Raw genomic sequence first — 21529 nt, forward strand, 5'->3', positions numbered from 1 at the left:
TCACAACCAACCCTTGCATAAGCCTACTGAAGTCAGAAATTAAACAGAAGATTCTGTCTCTGCACAATTTGTATGGAAAAATGTGATTTGTGACCATTTTTTTAAGGAAAACTGAGTCTTAGATTTAAGATTTGTCTGTGTTCCCCGTTCCTCCTTACTACTAGCAAATACCTGCAAAAAATGTCATACTTTAACCTTGGCTGGGCATCTCCTTCCCCCACGTCCCTACCCTAAATCCGCAGCTGAGGCTTTCAAAGATATCTCAGAGACTTCAGTGACAGCAGAAAAAAAAAAAAAAGAAAAAAAAAAGAAAAAAAAAAGAGAGAGAGAAGAAAAAGAAAAAAGAAAAGGGAAATGATGCCTCAGATTTCCGTCAATAGCTCTGAAAATATCAGCTTCAACAGCTCTGAAAATATCAGCCTCAACAGCTTTGAAAATACCAACCTTGACAGCTTTGGAAATATCAACCAGCACTGAGAAGTGCTGACAAACCGGGCAGATTTAGGGAAGTGCCAGACAAATGACGCAGCGCTTGGGCAGGGGGCTCGGCCGCGGTGTGGGCTGTGAGGGCTGGGAGAGGGAAACGCCGGGGGGAAGTGGGACGGTGCTCGGGCAGTGGTGGCTGCTGGGGGAGAAAATCTTAATTTCTGATTAAAATCCTGATACAGAATGCATTGATGGCATTGCCAACGATTTAGAAATATGGGACTTTTCTTTTTCTTTTTTTTTTCTTTTTTTTTTTTTTTTTCAAAATAATCAGTGCTGCTCTTACCTGGATTCAGGCGGTTAGGTTTTTCGTCCTCTCTAATCATGATTTTATTTTCTCATCTCCGTCACTACATAGATTTTTCTGCAATGACTAATTTCAAAGACTGTAAGCTCGCTGCTGAAAAGCAGTGCCAGAAATATATGGTTATCAAGAATAATAGGTGCCAAAGGCACAAATCTTACAGCTGTGTGAAGGGAAAAAACAACAGTCATCTGAATATAAAATTGTTTGCATCCCCTCGTTGTCTGAGTGCTTCTGCAAAAGAAAAACAATTCTTTTTCTTTAAGTGTCTAAGGAATAACATCATAAAACAAAAAACTTCCAAGTTACTGCTAAATTTCCTTTGTGGTGTTTGTAGCAATCCCTCAAAAGGGTTAGCTCTGAGTATTTCTTAATTTTGCAAGGATAACACAGGAAATGATTGCAACTGTGTTGAGTAAGTACATGGCTTGTTTTTTCAATGAATTCATCTCAGGCAAGTCTGAACTCTTTGTGTGTTTGATTTCCATTTTTACTTCTTCATTTTGGTGCACTAAGATGGATATTTCTGGTAGGTGCAAATGAAGCATTTAATTTTTCTTCAGAACTGATATTTTGAATAATTTCCACAGGCGCTGAGGTTGGCTTAATGAGGGTCATCTTTTGGGAAGGAAAATTGCCTAGTTTATTTTCCAATATAATATTTTAAGTATAAAATCTCCATAGTATTTGGAAGTTCATAAAGGTTTACTTGTGGCATTCCAGTGCTTGTCTACTGCACAGTTCAGGAAGGAAAAATGTTATGTGATTGTATTGGACCCATCATGGTTCATCTCACATATCTGAAATAATCTGAAAAATCATTGCAGGCCTTTTTTATTGCAATAAAGAAAATGGCATTCTTCTATTACAGAAAATAAATAAAGCTATCATATTTTGCCCACAGAAAACCTTCAAGCAGGGAAAGATGAGCTCACATTCCTCTGATAGTTTCTCTGTGTGTCATTAATTGCTACGATAATCCCATTGCCAAATCCTTTGGTATCTGAAAGCCCTTGCAATTGTCATTTTTAAGTTGTAAAGTGGGGGCCCGCCTTGCCTGAAACCCTCGCTCCGCGCCCTGCTGGCTCGTGGGCTTCGCTTCTGCATGTTTGTGGGGATCTGGGGACTTTCCAGCCCGACGAGTGCTCACAGAGCTGCCGGCTCTGCCTGCTCATCTTAGGGCAGATGCTCCCAAAATGCAGAGGGAGCTGGGCACATGTTTCCAATTAATGTAAGAAAAAGAAAAAAAAAAAAAAAAAAAAAAAAAGGGAAGAGAAAAAAATATATAATTTTTTTTTTGAGGTTTCCAGATTTAGGCCTAAGTGTTTATAAAACTGGTTTCAGCTTTTAAGAATGTATTTCCTGGCTTTGAAGCTAAGAGGAGCCCCTTGACTTCATGGGACTTTGGATGGGATCCCTGAGCATTCCTGGAGCTCCAGCACCCGAGCGGGTCAGAGCGGAGGCTGCTACCAGCCCTGGCCAGGAGGCGTGTTTGTGTTCAGTGGTATGAGGGCTAAAAACCCCAAACTGTCCTCAAAATCATGGGGTAGGGAAGTAGGATAGAGGATGGGGCCTATCTCCTGGACATCAATATTGTATCGCTCCTCAAATTGGCCTCCTCCATGTTTTGTCCGAACCCATTAAAAATGACATCAAAAGGCACCAGTCCAGTCAGTCCAAATGGAGCAGCGTGTAGTGCCGATGTTTTTAACATATAGCCTGTCCTTTTTGTCCTCTTTGTGTTTTATTTTTTTTGCCTCTTACATGAGCAGTGAGAACCTGTGCCGTGTTTTATTTTCCTTCATTTCAGCATTTGATCTACCTCCACTGAAAGCTGCAGTTATTCCATAAAACAGTCACTGAAGCAAATAATAGCAATCTTACCTCATAAAGCTGCTGAAACTGTTGAAATACATTAAAATACTAGAGCAATCATTATTAATATAAATTACAAGAAAACAGAACATTAGCTGAGCCTGTTTTAAAAACAGGAAATCTTTTCCAAGTTGGTTTTAATTTCATATAAATAACAGAAATAATTTTCCCGTGAACATGAAGGATAGCTTTATAACATCAGCCTATCAAAAATAATGCCCCGTCGGCTCTGTTCTCTACCACTAAAGCGCTGCTTTCTCTTCTTCAGATACAGGGGGAAGTGCTGATAATGAACATTTCATAAAAGCACAGAGACCTTTATCAAAGGAAGAGATGCATAATGCATTTTCAGAGTTATTACGGTACTTGCCTTTACACAATTATTATTTGATGTTTAGGTTTGCTTGAGAGGAACATCTGAAAAAGATCTGCTAAGTCAAATCCAATACTTTTAACAGACACTTAATGAATTTTTCTTGCTGTGTTTATGTTGAGAGGTTATTTATTTGTAGATCTCCGTCATTTTTTTTTTTTGTGCAAAGTGTTTGTGTTTTTTTTTTTTTAATTCTATTAGTAAAATTACTTGCGCAATGGTTTTATGTCTTCCCATGGAGGCAATCCTGCCAGAACTTCATGCGTGTTGATTTAGTGCTTATGAAATAGGCTTATCTGGCCTCCCTGCAGACTAGCTTTTTCTGAATCAGTCGAGACACAGATATGGTCCTCGCTGCTCATGCCCAACACATCCGTGCACCCTGGTGTGCTGGGACCTGGGCAGGCTCAGGTTGGTGCACGGAGGGGCTTGGAGATACCCTGCGGGAACCAGGTGCTCTGCCTCCCCCATCCACGGCCTCCTTCAAGGTTCCCAAAATGCCCCTCCTCTGAACACTGGGGAGCCAGGTGCTGCTTCTTCTGAGTGATATTAAAGTTCAGCCTGGTTAGGAACCAAATCTTATTTTTCTCCATAATAATTAAATTTTCTGTTCCTTGATTTCCTGAGGAACTCCTGAAAAAGTCCATGAGAAATCATATGTTGGGAGAAGGGAATCACTCCGGATCTGTTCAAACAATACAACACATTTTCAATTTCAGCAATTTCCTACTTCAAGCCCTCCATGCCACAGTACGTGACACAAGAGCCAGGAGATGGCCGCAGCGCCCACACCGTGGTGGTGGCTGAGCTTTCCCCACGCAAGAGGATGGCACTGCTTGGATGGAAAAGGGCCGTATGCTGGTTTTCCTCGGGGTAAGGCTCCCCCATCCTGCCCAAGCCCATGTCCGTCACTGCGGGGCAGCTGCCAGCAAAGCTGCAGTGATCGGCAACCACTTTGCACCTGGGGATTCAGCTCCAGTTCCCCGACAGTTTAATTTAATTGACAGAACATTAAGCCGTGTCACATCAGTATTAAAAATAAATGGGACAGACCAGACATCTGATTATCAGAAAGGGGGAAAGAGTTCTTTTTGATTTTCCTCCCAGTGTTTCTCTCACAGCTGCAGAGGCTATCAGAGCCCAAGCAGCAGGCAGCACCCAGAACATCGCTTTAAACTGAGGGGTTCATCACAGCCACGCTCCTTCCATTCCCAGCCCTGCCTGGCTGGCACCTCCTCGCCCTCGTTAGCGGCCAGCCAGTAATGAGGCATCTGTCAGGAGAGCTGCCAGATTGGGCCCCGATTTTTGCAGGTTGCCTTAAGCATCCAAACTCCTCTGACATTTTGGGTAGAAAGAACAGAAATGAGTAATGGAGGTGTCTGATTCTAGCCATAAAATTCATCCGACCCCACAAGGATGCATAGCAGCTCCAGGAACCCCAAACAGGTATCTTAAGGCATTAGCAGGTGCCAGGGCTGATGAGGGTGTTTCCAGGAGTAATAAACCTGTGTGGCTCCATCCCAGATACCTCCAGAGGGGTTGTTTGTTTTATTTGGGTGCAGTGTACAAATCCCCTCCATTTATCTGTGTTCCAAATGGTGGAGTCTGCACAGACACCAGTTCAAGGTAGTTGTTCAATCTTCGTTTTATCACGTGGGTGACTGGCGTGAGGTCTCACTGCTGTCATGTTTTCCCTGAATTTTACCATTTACCTGAATTTTGACAGCAGCAGGTAGAGCAGGCAGTAATTCTGCACTTTGCATCCCCACGATATGCACATCAGCGCGGCTGCAGGCTGGGATTGGAGCCGCGGGGAGTGGACTTCTCCCAGGCTCCACCACCTAAAACCAGGGCTTATTTTCCTGCAGACAGACAGACAGCTGTCCCCAGGCACTCATGGTACCTGCACAGACACAGAGCAACACTGTATGGCTAGACTGGGCACCTGCTGGACAGGCACCCAACTCTGCCCCACATTTTGTGGAGCCAATGCAAAGTAGTGAGAAACTAATGGCTCTTAGTGCTCCTCGTTTATTTTTTCCAGTCACTTGAAATATCTTCTTTCAAGGATTTTGTTTTCCTCTCGGCTTTATTGTAATTGCCTTTGATTGTTTCAAACTGGGGGAAAAAAATGAAATTCATTTTTAACACTCAGAAATGAAAAATGTTTCTTTCTTTCCAATATTTCTCATGGATGTTTTCATTCAAATCCACTCACTGAACACAACCTGAATCAACCGAACCGGGCAGTTTTCACAAAGCAGAGGCGAGACCAGGAGCTGTGGGTGGAGCTGCCCCACAGCTGGGACTGGCTCCGTGCCACATCCCAGGGGCTGTGGGGATGCTCCCCACTGCCAGCATCAGCACCAGGCATGGGAAACCCCATCCTGCATTATCTTGGGATGCTGTGTTCTGAAAATAATAGGAAATGGCCCCAAATAATGAGCAGCAGCTGAGCATTGTTCACTTCCCATGTTTTCAGTGTGGTTACAGCAGGGCCACCAGCACGCCATCCCTGAACCTTCCCTGGGGTGCTGCCACTGCCCTGTGCTCCTGCAGAAACCTGCACCTTGGGGAGACAGGGCAGTGAGTGGTGGTGATGCCACCACAGAAATTGGGTCAGCTTCTGCTGGTGTAAGCCAGCACTCCTTTGCTGAATCCCATGGAGCTAAAAGAGCTCAAGAACGACGAAAATTAGGTCAATCGGATGCACTGCTCCCTCTGTGTAGCAATGTAACCCTCTTCCTTCTTCCTGCTACTCCTCGGAAGAGTCAAGTAGGTCAGGAGCATCTCCTGTCAGGCAGCTGGATCCACCAATGTAGCTCTGAAAGTCTCCAAAACGGCATAAAATTGACCCCAGTGTGTTTCATGTGCCTCAAACCAGAGACACCAAAACACCCGGTTGTCTCCCACTGAAAAAGAAGCGTAATTGAAACAAACGGGGAATAAGATTCCCAAGCAATCCAGCTTCCTATTTCCACTCCCCAGGAGCGGAGCCAGGAGGTGATCCTGATGTTACTGCAGCCTCATTTCCTACGTGAGACAGCGATAGTGGCGCTCAGAACTTGGTCCAATGGCAATAAGAAGGAATAATACTAATTTCTGCAATTATTTACCACTCACAGGCAAATTAGTCATCCCCTTGCCATACCTGAGAAAGTAGATGCCACAAAATACCTTCAGTGCCATCTAGCTACTAAGTTACATGAAGAGACACGTTTGCAAGGAGCCTTGGTTGCCACAGGGCCCAGCAGTGGCACACGTCCTGTGGCACCAGCTGATGCCCTGCCCTCGGGGCTCTGATCAGGACAGTGATGAAAGCCACAAAGATAATTTGCAACCATAGGCTGTGTTTTAAGTGGATGTTTATCTGAAGTGCTGCAGAGTGAGCTCCTCAGAAGGAAGGCTAAATAAAATTTAAAAAAAATGCACCCACCCCAAACCCACTGGATTTTTCCTTCGGTTCGTGAAGGCACTTTGGTACTGTGTGCGTCTCCGAGTGTTGCCAGGAAGGAACAGTATGCACACTCTCCCCCGGGGGAAGAGATGCTGAACCACCTCGGCATGTGAGGAAGCTGGTGATGGCCGAGCACCCATGGGAAAGCTTCTGGAGTGGAGGCAGGAGGGAGCGGATCCGGCCTCATGTGGTGAGGTGAGGCCAACAGATGCAGAGGAAGGAGCTGGTGTTTTGCGTCCTCCTCCCTTGGCCCAGGCCATGGAGTGTTGCCACCAGTCTGGTGTGTCCTGGACTGTGCAAAAAGCGATGAAAGGCAAAGCAGAATTAATTTCAATAAGAGGTTGTTTTTATGACGTGCAGTGTTTTGCTGAGATTGTTCTACTCAGAGTGTAATTCATCCAGATAAAACCCGACTAGAAATGACCTTATGGTCTGGGTATGACGGCGCTGGAGGATGCACACACACCCATGCTCACACCACGTCCAACAGCAGCGCTGGGCCAAGGCTCAGCTCAGCACATGGGGCGGGTGAGCACCCCCGCACACCCCACGGGCCTGATCCTGCTCCGGGTGCGCACCTGTAAGGAGAAAAATGAGCCCCTCTTAAGGCAGCAGGGACAGTGGAGAAGACCTCCATCTCCTGGCCGTCATGGCGGGGAGCCCCTTCAGGCAAGACCAGACTATCCCCACAGCAAAGTGGTGGCAATTTCAGGGAGCTGGGGCCAGCTTGGACCAGCCCACGGGCTGTCTGCAGTGTCAAAGTCAGTGGAAAAGGCTTAGGAGTGTATTAATAATTGGAATTGGTGCTGAGGAGCACTGGGCCTGGTCCTGGGCCTTGCTGGCATCCTCCCATTAGGGAAAGCGGATTGTAAAGGGAGCATCCATGTGCCACCCACAAGGAACTTTGTACTCAGAGCTTTCACCACGAAAGGCCTGACAGCTCCAGCAGCAGAGGGCCGCAGCCCTCAGGTGTCCCTCCAAGCTGGAATTACCACACAGACACTTAAATAAAATCCAACCCGGCGCTGAGGCCTGCCACCACACCTCCATCCCAGCTGATTTACACCAGCCGAGAAGAGACCCGACCCCCAGGGCCAGATGTGGCCTGTGGCTGTACGTGGGCAGCTGAGGTGATTTAAAAGCTGTCGGTGTCAGTCACAGCGGTCCCAGCAAACACAAGATTTACCCTGCAATCCATGCCAGGAGTGCGGGCGGCTCCCGGCCAGGAGAAATCAAGCCAAAACCCTTTTCCACAGCCCAATGCCCAGGTTGTGAAGCATGGGAAGAGCAGTAGCTGAAGCTGATTGCAGCTCTACATGGATAATTTCTACCAGTATTAGGTTATTGTGTTGGAATGGTGATGCATAATGTATGGCCGGGCATCTCTGCAACAAACATTTTACGTTTAATTTGGAAATCTCTGAGACATAGAAGAGCTCTCTCATTACGTGGCACAGATCTGTAGGGAGTCAGCAATAGCAGAGTCCTAAAGAGAAGAAGTTAATGATGGGGGAATGGGAGCGGGGCAAAATACCTGTGCTGGGAAGGGGAGCAGGGGCTCGGCACCCAGCGAGGCTGGAAAATAAAAGCACCGGGGAAAAGAAAAGCATTGGGATTTCAGGTAGCATTGCACCATGGCAGAATTGGAGACCCAAGTGCTGTTTCCAGCTCCGTCCCCTGCCCCCCTTCCTCCACCAGGTCTGCTCCCAGCTGCACGAAGGGGCTGCTGCCGCCGACCCCTATGCAGGGACGCTGCCTGCCCGAGTGCTGCGCAGAGCACAATTGAGGCAATTTTGGGATCAGCGTGAGGAACTGGGGATCTTTCTCATTATCTAACCATCAGCATATTTAGTGTTTGTTTTTCACAGATTTTTGTCCAGCAGCCTGTGCAGCTTTCCATATAAAGACAAAAACGCTGATCAATATTTAGCACAAACACAGCGTGCTATTAATTCCTCCCTGAGAGGGGGGGTTTACCCAAGCTGAATTGCAGGAAAAACCTGCAGAAATGATAGTGATCCCAGACTTCTTCCAATATTACTGGGAAACAAAGTGGCTATGTGTACTAGCAGCACAACACACCCCTCCCAAAACCTGCATTTGGCTTTGGGTGAAAAAAGGATAAATGCAGGGAAGAAAAGCACCATAAGGGCTCAGGTGTAGCGGATTGGCACATTTACTCTGCTAAGCATGGGGCTCATCTTCCTAACACTGGCTATCCCCAGGGCCATGGGGTGCAGGAGGTGCTGATCAGTCTGGCCTGTGCTCGGTGATAATTAGCAAAAAATTAGCAAATAATTAGTCAGGGCTCCACTGTACAAGGAAGGCAGGGCAGCAGGGCCAGCCCCTTCCTCCTGGAAGATGCTGCTGAGGGAGGCACAGGAGAAAATCCAGCTGGGGAGGACAGGGAAGCCCAGCACAGCTCAGATGAGGACCGAGGAATGATAAGCACTAATTCTGGTGTACAGCGCCTGTGGGGAGCTTCTGTACCCTGCTGCCAGGGTGTCATGGTAAATGCCTCCCCCACAGATGGGGACAGGGATGTGTTTGAGCTGAATAGCTGAGGCAGGCAGAGCATGGTGTGGAGAGGGCAGGTTTGCAGCTTGGGCTGAGTGTTTTGTTATTATTAATTACACTTGTGATCAATACCATCCGTGAGTCAGCAGGAAGCTGCTTGGCAGAGGCAGGAAAGGCAGCGCCCTGCATGTGCTGAAGCCATGAGGGTCCCTCTGTTTGCTGGGGGGAAGGGGGGGACATGTCCCACCCACCCACCCCCCCCATGGGAGCCCTACACCAGAGCCTTGTGGCACATGTGCTTGGTGCCATGGTAAAGCCAATAATGCTGGAGTATGGCTGGTTTTGGGGTATGGTGTGGGGCTGCGGGGGTCCCTGGTCTTGGGGGGCTGCCGGGGATGGGGAGGACCATGTGGACGTGTGGCATGTGAACCACCCTCAAACTTCACTGCGCTCAAAGTCATTTTGGTGGCCTCTGTCTCTAATTTGGGCAATTTGGATGTTGGGCACCCTTGTACAACCCTCCTTGGTTGGTGGGGTGGGAGCATGGTGGTTACTGGGCTGTTTGCAAGGGATGGAGAAGGAAGGAGAGGCACCAGTGTATGTGGGTTTGGGGGCGGTGATGCCTCCTGCACCACCTCTTGCCCCTGCTTTATTTACTCTGTAAGTACAAAACCACATGGAAGATGCTTGAGGTTATCTGGATGTTGACACAAGTTAACCTCTCCTAAACAAATGATCCACTTCTGATTCATTTCTAAGAAACTTGGGCTCCTACAACCAAGCTTCTTTTACAGCCATCAGTGCGTTTTGAATTATAAACAGAGAGGATTTGATTTAGCAGCAGGAGGACCATACTGAAATATTTGAGTCCATAACAATTAATGACCATATTCTGGGGTTTTTAGCTGTGTTATGGATCCCACCACGGGTCCCTGTTGCTTTTCTGCAGTGCTAACAAACATAGAGGTTGCGTGTCTTTACACCCAGTAATTGCCTTCCCGGCCACGCTAACTTTACGGAGATGCACTGTTTTTCAAGACCCACTTAAGGCCTTGACCTATAAAATTCAATTTCAAATGGTAAAAATCCCCTGGCCACCGTAGATGCTGGTGACAAACTAATGTGCTATGTTCCATAACCATCTGTTTTGAGTACTGGCTTGACCTGTAAGTGTTCGGGATACAGCCTGACTAAAACGGGTTTTATTATTTTCCATTAGTGCCTGCCGCAACAAAATCAACTGGCAGTCCACAGGGGAAATAAAAGTATTTTCCTCCTCCAGATAGCATCTGCTGCAAATGGAAACGGACCCTTTCCCAGCCCTCTCCTTCCTTCAGCTCCTTCCCAGCCACCCGGCTGACGTGATCGAATTTCCCCAGGTTTCGGCTTGGCTGGTGAGCCCCGGGGTGGTGGGCTGTTGGGGACCCTGACCCAGCCACGCTGGGCCACCAGCAGACATGGGGCACCCCTGCCCTGTCCCTTGGGGACACCGGGCAGCCACGGCAGGTCTCTGCCTGGTGGTGCCTCCCTCCCCAGGAGCACCTGGCTGGTTGCATCCCCTGGTTGCATCCCAATGGTGCCCACCCATGCTTGTTTGCCCAACTTTCGTTTCCAAAATCTTTTTTTTTTTTTTTTTTTTAAGGGAGATTTTTTATTAAAAAAAAAAAAAAAAAAAAAAAAAAAGAATCCTCCAGCATTAAAACCTTTCTCACGTTGTCTTGTCTCAGTAAAACAATGACATTTTCCCCTCTTTGATGCTCAGATCTAGCTCCGCAGGAAATTTTACTACCACGACTTTCATCTCTCTCCTGGTTTGAAGATAAATGATCCTTGGACTCTTCTGGACCTGCATAAATCACAAAAGCAATCTACTAAGAGAGCTGCCTGTGGCACCTACTTCAGCTGGAATTGAAAAAGGACAGTCAAAAATATCCACGGTGCTTACACAAGGGGTAACCCAAACCATCCTCTGGGCAAGAGAGGAGGAGGCAGCAGTGGGACTGCAGCTCCATGGGGTGGGAAGGACCCCAGGAGAGAGGGCACCACAGCTCCCGAGGCTGGGTATGGGGCTCCATCCCAAAGACAGGTCCCAGCGCATCCTCCCAGGGCACTGAATTTGTCCCCAGGTGTCAGACAGGTGTTGCACCATCGCTGTCCTAACTGTGGGGCTTGCCCATTAACCCATCTCTGGACAACGGGCTGAGATCCATGAAGTGTCACCTTTGAAGTCTGGGCTACAGGAGCGGCAGCTCGCTGTGTATTGCACATTGATCTGAGCCTTTGAGGTTTTATCTGCAGGATGGAGAAGCTTCAATGTTCTGTCAGTCTCAGCACTGTATTTCTATTCTCAGGAATGTCCCATGAGGGTCCAACCTGATGGTGATGACACCCAAAGCACCAGCGACGACGCACAAGGTGAAACCCCCCCCGTGCTCTGCTCTCACTTGAGAGATACTGCGTGGTGGCACCAGCACCCAGCTCCTGCACCACCAGAACAAACATGCCTGGAGTCGGGTAAACCAGCAGCAAAACCCCTGCTGCAGGAGGGGTTGTGCACCAGCTGCCATCCCTCAGTCCCTGTCTCGGGGAGCTCACAGCCTGCAGCTGCAGCCAGCGCCGCTCCAGGAGCTGCTGATGCAGCGAGCTTTGGCGTGCAACCTCCGCTGGGTGCCTTGTGCTTTCCCGTGGGTGGGACTGTGGGCTGCCGAGCTATTTTTGTGTCTCCCCTCGCTTTCACCTGATTGCAACCGGATACCGCAAGCCCCAGCAGCCCCGAGCGGAGCGCGCTGCATTGCTCATGTAACACACCATATGCTTTCGGGCAAGGGGACAGGATTTCACGCCGCCAGGCCAGCTTTTTTTTATATATATATATATTCTTCTTAAGAAAATTTTTAAAGCTGTACTTGCAAATTTGTTGTGTTGCTCAGAGCTCCTTGTGATTCAGGGACATCTGCAGAGATCATTCACAGTGTCGCTCCTCATTAGCTGAGGTGTTATCTTGAAACGGGATTTGACGCAGCTCCCTGAGATGCTCAGCTCCTTCCAGGCTGATAGTGGTGCTTCATGTCCCATTTCCAGTCATACCATGCTGATCCATGGTGAAATCCTTTCAGCTATGAAAACAGGTATTTACCTCAAAATATCCCCACCAAATACAGTGACTGCTCTACGGATGAGTTGTCAAGCACCCAAGATGTGCAGCAAGCAGCACCGTGACTGCTGGGTCACAGGGACACCAGGCATAAAGCACAATGGTGCCCTCCATTCCTCCCTCATCTCCTTCGGTGCTGCAGAGAGGGCATCCCTCACCTGCCGCCTGCTTTATTTAACTCTGGCCACCTTCATTTGAGAGGGATAGAAATGTCTAGACAGCATGTGTCACGAGAGCTGGTTTGCAGGCCTCCCAGGGGCCTCAGCAGGGTTGGACCCGATGACGTCCAGAGGCCACTGCCAGCCTAGGCCGCTCTGCGGTTCTGAATTTCCTGAAGCAGAAATCTGGAATAATCCTCCTGTCTTCAACCGCAGAGCCACACCCAGAGGCAGCATCTTGCTCTGTATTGCTGAGCTCTTCTCCTGGGATAATTAAATCAATAACTCAAGCCCTCCAGGCCAGCTTAGGGATTCCCATGTTGGGGTAACTTTACCGAAGCTGGTGGGTCAGGCCTGGTTTTCGTGGCTGCTTTATTTTTCCCGTTTTCTTTTCTGACTCGGAAAAACAGCAGCAGAAGTGTTGCTGTGGTGTTTTCCTCATGAGTAATCACTGATCTCATTTTGGTTTCTGCCACCCTTTTGTTTAGGCACAGCCGAATGATGGTCTTTCACCACAGGGCTTTGTGTGAGACAACAAGCGGAGGCGGCCTGAAGCACAGCCCAGTGAGTGGGGAAACGACGGTCAGGACAGGAGAGGTAAGAGCCTGGACAGGCTTGATGTGAGGAGGAGATGACAGCCAGGCATTGCAGGCGTGGAAGAGAAAAGGCAAGGAAGGTAGCATGCTTCGCTGCATCAAAGACTGACTTCTGTGCAGTCTTTGTGACCCTGTTGATGCTGGGTCACTGGGATCATGGTGGAAATTTCTCTTTTCTTCAGGTGACTTTCACTGAAAAAAAAAAAAAAATCAATGAGCTTCAAGGCCTATTGGATCGCATGTGGGAAGGAGAACTGGTCCAGCGACCAGTCCAGCAAGCTTCACTGGCAGCCAATGTCAGTTTTCATGCTCAGATGGCTCGGGTGGGTGCAGTCCTCCTCGGAGCTGGAGGACCGCAGCCCCAGCCATCACCCCACAGGGAGCCATGTGCCTGTGATTCACCCAGCACATCTCTGTGGGCTCGAGGGCACAGTTTTATGAAAATGTCCTTTTCCCTTAGCTAAGAGGATGGTTACAAAACGTACTGAAATTTGCTTTTTACCCTTTAGAGCTTCCAGAACTTTGTGCTCATCTCTCTTACGTTATTTTTCTTTCTATTTGTGGTTTTGAGGTCATGGCTTGAGAAATGTTAACTCTTCAAGTGAAGCTTGGAGCCAAAACCAATTCTTCTTGGAGGAAATACCAACATTTCTGGTAGTTACTCATAGCCAAAAAACAGAAATGAATACACGGTAATTGATTTATCTTGCTGATCAAAAGGTGCCTCAGCAAAGTTATGTACTCATGGAAAATGCTGTGTGATAGAGTTGAGTGGATAGTGCAAACAAACACAAACTTTCCCACAAATATTTGCTTGTCTTAAATTAATCTGCTTGGCTCTGCTCATGGCTCTCCAGTTTATTTTCCACAAATATTCTAACAACAGCTCACTGGCAGGAATACACACAGCAACCGCTGAAGGTAACATCTGAGGAAACTATTTCTGAAGGTCTGCGTTAAGGCCAGCATCCCTAAAACCCTGCTATGTTTGTGCCTCTGGACTCGGCAGCCCTGAGGAAGGGGCAGCGCATCATCTGCCTCCCTCGGAGGAGGCCAGACATGGGGATGTGGCTCTGAGTCATGGCTCAGATCCTCATTTCCCTCCTGACGAAGACGATGATTAACAAGGGACAGCTGGAGAACTGAGGCTGCATTTCTGTGAGAGAGGGACTCTAGGAAGGCTCTTTCTCGCTCCCTGCCTTTGTGTTGCACGAGGGCAGGAGAACCAGGGGTGTTCCCTCCTTCCTCTTCCCTGCATGCAGATGAGAGCTCAGCGCTGAAACCCTGGGCTGTCTTGCAACCACAGGATGTGGCAAAGCACCCAAGCGTGTGGGTGTACAGTCTTGTTGCACTCCAATTTTGCCATCCGAGATGGCAGAAAGGCAGCAGCATGCAGGCTTGGGGGAGAATTTTCCATCCCTTCCTGGGACACTTAGGAAAGCAAGATCATGCTGGAGCAAGCTGCAACATGAATCCTCCAGGCAGTTTATAAATAGCTGGAGAGAAGTGAACAACATTATTTTAAGTTCACGAACTAGTCTTCACATTCCTTGTAGCAACCGCAAGGCAGTTTGAGTCAGACTTGCGAATACGAGGCTGGGAGCATCTTCTCTCTTCCGCGCTGGAGCAGGGGTGCAGGTCCCCGAGGGAGCCCCCATAGCACACGTACCTTGCACTGCAGAGCCTGAGGCCCTCACATCTGGCTTCATCTCTAGTCAGAATAAAATTCCCAAAATTCTCCTCAAAGCCAAAGGGAAGAAGGTCAAAGCACATATATATATATATATATTTTGAGACTTTTATTTTTTATTATTATAAAATATAAGAAACAAACCAAAAAGACGTTCCAGAGTGAAATATATGTATATATTTCACAGTGTTTTGTTTTCTATTTATTTTTTTTTTTAAACCTGCTTACCCATTAGGGGAACATATACAATTTTGAAAGCAGTTTGATGGAAGCATGTATTTCATTGGGGAAGAGTTTTGAACTTATCCCATCAGCTCTATTAATACCACTTAGCACTTGCTCAGGTATCTTAACCAGAGTTTCTCAAAGCGCATTATGAAAGTATATCATTAGCCCTATTCTAGATCGATCTGTCTAAAGCTGAGCCAGAATGTTTTTAATTTGACTTCTAAATCACCACTGCCAATATGTCTCTGTGCGCTACACTTGTACAGTCAAGAAATGAAACAATTTCTCATGATGCACGTCAAAATTAGCCAGCACAAACTGGCTACAGCCCCCCGGGACAGGACAGTCCACTGCACCAGGAATCAGGAGATTCTTCTCTGCCACCACATTCCCACAGGGCCATTTGTAAGTCTCTGCATTGCGCATCTTTTTTCTGTCCCTTTTTAGGCTGCCGGCTGCGTTGAGACTGGAAGTCCTCTGCAAAAAGCACTGCGGCATCCCTCGGCCATTGGTGGCAGTGCTACAGAGCGGGTGAGCCACGCAAATCATTTTGGAACAGGAGATGAGGCAAGGTGGAAGCAAAAAAACATAAGTGTTTTTGCAGAACGGCTGCTTGAAAAAAAATTAAGAGCCCTTTTGGGTTTTGACATCTTAAAAAAAAATTTGAACTGCACAAAAATTAGTCACCAAACTTACAGAAAGGAATGACAGTCACAAAACAGGACCAGAGGCAGTTGTGATATTAGCAACCACCCCTTCAAAACAGTGGTTACGTAGGCATTGAATGAGAAAGGCAGGAGGGTATGTTTGTAAAGAAAACCTGTTTTTCACAGGTTGCCCCTTCCACAGAGGCAGACCACAGATTGAGAAGAGCTGACTGCCCTTCCGGTAGCAGCAATGCAATTACGCTGCTCAGAGCGAGGGAGAAAAACACTGGCTGATTTGCTTTGCGTCATGTTCTGTTAACCTCAGAATTAACCTTGCTGGACACAGATCTGTTAACTTTTACCATGCTCCCCCAATTAATCTGCTGAAGTCTGGGACAGAAATAGCTATCCACAGCTGTTACGAATTGATATGTTCCCTGATGATGCTTGGCACTGCCTTCAGAAAAAAAGAAAAGTTTCTGATTTTATTCTTTGCTATGAAATTAACTTTTTTTTCCTATTTTTATTATTTCTAATGCTCTTTCTTTGCAAACTGATGGCCTCAGACTGCTCGGCTTTGCTTTGATTGGAATGGAAGGCAGACTTGCTACTTGAGGACACCCCATAATGGTAACTTCAGAGCTGTTATTTTTGTTTTAGAAAAAGGAAGGGTGGAGGGAGCTTGTGGGGTGCACAGCTCTGAGTGTATTGGGTTACACCACAGCACGCATTGCATTTCCAGGGCTGGCGGGGAGCAACAGCCCCTTAGATGTCCTCTGCCCTGCTGGTAATGCCTGAACGAAACAGCCAGATCAACCTGGGGCCACCATCCTGCAAACGCCTGCTCACACACAGCAGCAGCTGCGGTTTTAGTGCATGCTCAGAATGGAAATCCCCAAATCTGCAAACTGCAGAAAAACGACAAAATCCCCAAATCTGCAAAGCCACCTCTGCAAACCGGGGCTGTACGTATGAGCCAAGCAAACGTAGATCTTTAGAACTGCATTCAGTGAGGTGGCTCCGATCCTTCCCACACCTCTTTCAGGCTCCCATTCCTGATGGCCAGTCGTCATGACTGTAGGACATTTTAAGCACTAGTTGAATGTCTCATCCACAGAGTAAAGCTTTCATGGATCTTTTTGAACCTTGGTTGAAAAGAAGACAATCTTGGGGCTCATGAGGGCTCTCTCTCTGCCAGTGTCAAACTGGAGGAAGGGGAGGAGGTGGCTCTCTTTTTAACAACAGGTTAAACCTTTTATACAGTGGCTAAAGTGTTTTGTTAGGTGTGGTGTAAAACCGTGATTACAGAAAGCGAAGTATGAGGAGATGTTTAAAGTGACAACAGTGTCAGCAAACCCCACTCCAGCTGGTGACATGGCACAAACATTGCACAACCATGGCACAGATGGAGCAGCCCAGGTGCCCATGGTGACGGATGCCCAGGCACAAGGGATTTCACCGGGCACACATCTGCTAGGGTAGGTTGCTGCATAATGCCGATGGGGTCTGGTTTTCTTCTCCCTAATCTCCAAAGTTGCCTTGATTCAGGAAGAATGAAAGCATCGAGTGTCTCCAAAAGCTCCAAATAACTTGTGTTTTCTCATCTATGCCCTCTGCTCTGCACATTACTCTTTTGTTTGTCTTCCCTCAGCGTGCATCTAGAGGAGAGATTACAAGTTGCACCATCAGCAGCCAAGCAAGGTCTGAGCCACAAGGAAAGATCTGAGTCATCTCCCCGAGAGAGTATTTTAGCCATACATCATTGTTTGTTTTCAGGCAAACCAGTACAATTATGCAACATAAATTCTTTTAAAGCATTTGGGACTTCAGTTCAATTTAAAATCCTGTAGGTTTTATGGCCGGGATGAGTGATTACAAAGCGTGTGCATACAAATGAAGACTTAGGAAGAAGCGTGTGGGGAGGATGAAAGGGCGCGCGGAGCCTCGTGCGCTCGCTGGGCAAGCTCCGGCCAGGCTGCAACAAAGGGTGGGAGATCTGAAGGGCCCACGTCAAAGGCAGGTTATGATATTTATGGCTCTGGAGCATGGTTTCACTCACCCAGTGCCACGAGCATTTTCTGTGATTGCGATCTCCTACAAATGCTTTTCTATGGGCTTCAGCAGAGCCAGGTGACTTTGCCTGGATTACCTCCTGATTTATGCTGCCTTGAATGGGGATGAGAATATGATCTATTTAAAAACAAGACTCGGCTATAACAGAAATAGAGGGAGGCATTAAAATGTCTGCCATCTGAATATTTCATCACTCCGGGAAAGTGCTAAGCAGGGGCTTCAGGCTCAGATGCCATCCTTGGGCAAAAGGACAGGGTGGTGGTGGGGACACTGAGCCCACCCGTCCCCTTGCCATGTCACCAAGTTCCCGTGGGGAAATCAGAGCCGTGGCTGAGCTGCTTTTACCCCAGTCCCTTCCTCCTTTCCCTCCCAAAGCAGAACTGCTTAAAGATGTGGTGCTTGCTGCCCTGCAAGCTCAGCCTCCACCACACAGCCCCAGGAGCTGCAGACCCAGGCGGGGAACCAGGACCTAGAGGCACAACGAGCAGAAAGCAAAGATCCCACAGCTTGGATTAATGTGCTTTCTTTGAGACATACTGTCATGGTTTTTGGAGGCCTGGCAGTTAGATTAGTTTGCAGTGCCAGCTACCTATTTATTTATTTCTTCTTCTGTACAGAGGAGTGGAGTCTACAGTGTTTTGTTCCCTCTCTCTTATTTAGGTGAACATACAGATAGGCTTGTGTCTCCGTATTCCACTTTTACTTACACAGATGTAAATTCCACTGCAGCAGGAGGGATTATTGACAGCGGATCTGAGACAATCCAAGGCCAGACTCTGACCTATTGATTTTGCCAAGATTGCACAGGACGTATGTAGTTCATTGCAGAATACAGTCTTTGTTTGTTTTGTTTATTGCTCAATATATAACAATGTGGAATAAAGAACGACGCCAAACTGCAGAAATGCCTGAGGATTTCTCTTTAATTGAAATCAGGACTGGGATCAGGACTCCTTGTAAATCAAGAGCAGTCAGCCTTTGAGAAAATTCACTGCTTTTCCAAAGTTTACTTTTAAATAGGATTTAGCTTTAACTCTTCACCTCTCAGAGCAGCTCAGCTAAATAATCTTTAATGATTTTTCTGGAGCCACTATGTGCTGCTCGATAGTTTGAAAATTCATGGGCACAACAGATGCTGGGCAGGATTCTTGTTTATACTAAGTGTGAACTGTAGTTGAGAAAAAGCAAATCCGTGTAAATGTTAGAGACATTCCCGATATCGATCCCAACAGATATTCTTGAAAAGCTGGATGCTTTTCTGAGTCAGGATTTTGGTTCAGTCCATTAAAAACCCACCGGTTGTCCTTGTAAAACTATGACCTAGATCTGCATTTTACTTCAGTTTGATGCTGCTTTGGATTAACCTTTAACTCGGAGCCCTACAGCCGCAGTGCCGTACAAACTCCTACCCTCAAATTCCACCAGCGGGTTGGCTACAGCCTTCCTGAGAGCGCCTCAGCCTCCAGGTAAATGGGTGCCAACCGCTGTGAGCAGAGCAACATCGCAGCCCTGATGTCCTAATTAGAGGCCCGTCGTTTCCCACATCGGAGCTCCCTGTGTTATGAAACAGCCAACCAACAGTGTGATGCTCAGCTGAAGATTTCACAATGCGACTTTCCTTCTCCAGCTGTATTTTTCCAAACTCACATTTTCAGAGGCTCTCATTTCAATGCGTTTATTGGATTGAGATGTCTCGTAATTATTTATAACAAAAGAGCTCGTCCTTCCAGCCTATTGTAAATGGGCAGCGCGCTGAACGCTAAGTTAGCAGCAGCAGGCTGCAGGAGGAGCAGGCTATTAAGATGAATGCAACAAATCTGAATTCTTCCATCCCCACCCTTCAGTAACCCATCTGTGTGTGTGGCTGGGAAGGAAAAGAAAGGGCTCCTCTTCTCCAGGATAATAGCAAACGCTACTAGAGAGGGAAGAGGAAAACCCTGTTTATCCCTAGCAGGAAGATAATTGATCTCCAGCCCGCACACAACCGGTCTCAGAGCAGCCGGTAGCAGCACAGCAGAGCCTGTAGCGAACCAGAGCCCAACCAGCCTGTCAAACAAAAGCTTTATAGGGACACCAGGGAGAACAAAAGTAGCACATTTCGTTCCTTCATCATAAATCTTCCCCTTTATTGTGCGGAGATGCTTGGCTGCTGAGCGTGCCGCATTTCGGCGCGGGGGCCACCCCGCGGGCGGTGCGAGAGCCCCCAGGCCCCCCACAGCCCCCGGGGCTGCGCTCGCCTCTGCCAGCCCCAGCTGGTCCCCGCGTCCTCAGACACCAGCAGCCCTGAGCTCCGGCTCTATCCCTCTCTCTTTTATGTCTGCTGAAGGTAATAAAATAACCATTTCTAAATTTAACTAGCATTGCATAATGCAGCTATTTATTATGTAAAGCTGCTGTTTACAATGCCCGGAATATTGATCACTATAAAAAATGCAATGCAGCTAGAGCTCGTATAAATTACTGTTACTGTTTTCCTTTCTTTTTGTTTAAAGGATCAATCAAAGGTCTAATTTGTTCTCATGAATTCACCTCTGCGTGGCATGCAAAGCACCAGGCAGCGCGTTGTTTACTGTCATTCAGGCTTGCATGCAGCACTCAGCTCCGAGTCTGGCAGAGGATATGTAAAGATGACAATTTGTTCATTATCCGAACCATTGGAAAAGGCAAATAAAGCATACTAACCTGCTTTACTTCAAATCAGGTCATTTTTATTTTTTTTTTCTCTCAGCTATAAAGCAGCAGTGGCAAGCACTTAAAAATTCCTGCTTTATGACTATATGTCATCATTATCACGTACAGCAGATTATGAATAGGTATTTTCTTACAATAGCACATGAAGCCTGAGAAAATGAAAGATGCTTTCCTGTTCTGTAGGCCTTTTGGGGTTAGAAAGAAGGATGGAAAAAGAGAATTAAATATTAACAGAGCAAACAGATCACTAAGCAAAAAACAATTAAATAGCACAGCATCCATTCAACAACAGCAGCAAATCATGATGCAACTGCTGAGCGTGGGGCGACATACTAATCATGGATTAAAGGGTCTGATTTGTGCCTCATGAGTATTCATAGGCAAAACCTGATACGTGGAAACTGAACTGAGGGAAATATGTTTTGCGGGGAACATGAGGTTACACCAGTGTCTGTGCAAAATGATGATGGCTTTTCTTGACTGTGCCTTAGGGAGAGGGGAAATATTTACCTTTTTTCCCTCTTATTTTCTTTTTCCAAGATGTTTTCCTCCTCTCTACAGAGTGAGACACAGCGGCTTTCCCACCTACCCGCACATTCTTGTACTCGCCTGTACAAATGCAGGTGATCATAAAAAACGCTGCCATCATTCGATGTCACCCAGAAAATCAAAGGTTAGAATGAACGACGGAGCGCACCATCGCGGGCAATATCCCTCTAACGGCATCCAGTAGCCAATGTTTCCAAAGATGAATCACCCCTATAAACAGAGAATGAGGTGGTGTAAATCCAGCCCCGTAGCAGATGTGCTGTCAGCAATTGCACAGGGCTCAGCATGGGCAGGAGGCCATGGGAAGCAAATAGAAAAATTTCCTACCTAGGTGGCAGCTTCTCGTCTGTGCCATTAGAGTTGCCTGGTTTGGCTTCAGTGCAAGATCGCAGTTAGTCACACACCACTAAGCAACCTTTATTTTTTTTCCCAGTTACCTTCAGCTCAGGATATAGGAAAAGAAAAAATGCTAATGGGCCAAATTCTGGCCTCCTCGAGGAATCTCTGCCTTCCCAGACAAGACCCCAAGAAAACAGCTAGTCTATTCTGATATTGAGGAAAAGTGAAATATATTTTCTCTCTAGTCACCCCAAAAGGGCGAAGAAGGTCACACCACCCTTGTGGAAAGCCGCAAAGCTCAGCAGCTCTTCCAGGATCAGCCCTGTGCCCTGCTCCTGGGCCTCACGTCCATGGCCCTGGACGTCTCCTGCTGGCCCCCAGCCACTGCTGAA

The 21529-nt window shown here is 47.2% G+C and overlaps 1 long non-coding RNA gene across 2 annotated transcripts in view; it reads left to right on the forward strand.

Annotated features, from left to right (window-relative positions):
- LOC118171399 overlaps positions 1–19900 on the forward strand; it is a 186491-nt gene extending 166591 nt beyond the window's left edge. Inside the window, exons 3-7 of one of the 2 annotated variants that reach the window (XR_004753187.1) lie at positions 10775–10949; positions 11364–11526; positions 15286–15369; positions 15672–16115; positions 17137–19900. This is a non-coding gene — a long non-coding RNA (uncharacterized LOC118171399). Of the gene's footprint in view, positions 1–10774; positions 10965–11363; positions 11527–15285; positions 15370–15671; positions 16590–17136 lie in introns of those variants that run through there. The other variant, XR_004753186.1, reaches the window with a different exon arrangement.
- The last annotated feature ends 1629 nt before the right edge of the window (positions 19901–21529 follow it).

The sequence above is a fragment of the Oxyura jamaicensis genome, chromosome 9 (assembly GCF_011077185.1).
Source record: "Oxyura jamaicensis isolate SHBP4307 breed ruddy duck chromosome 9, BPBGC_Ojam_1.0, whole genome shotgun sequence".
Taxonomy (NCBI): Eukaryota; Metazoa; Chordata; class Aves; order Anseriformes; family Anatidae; genus Oxyura; species Oxyura jamaicensis.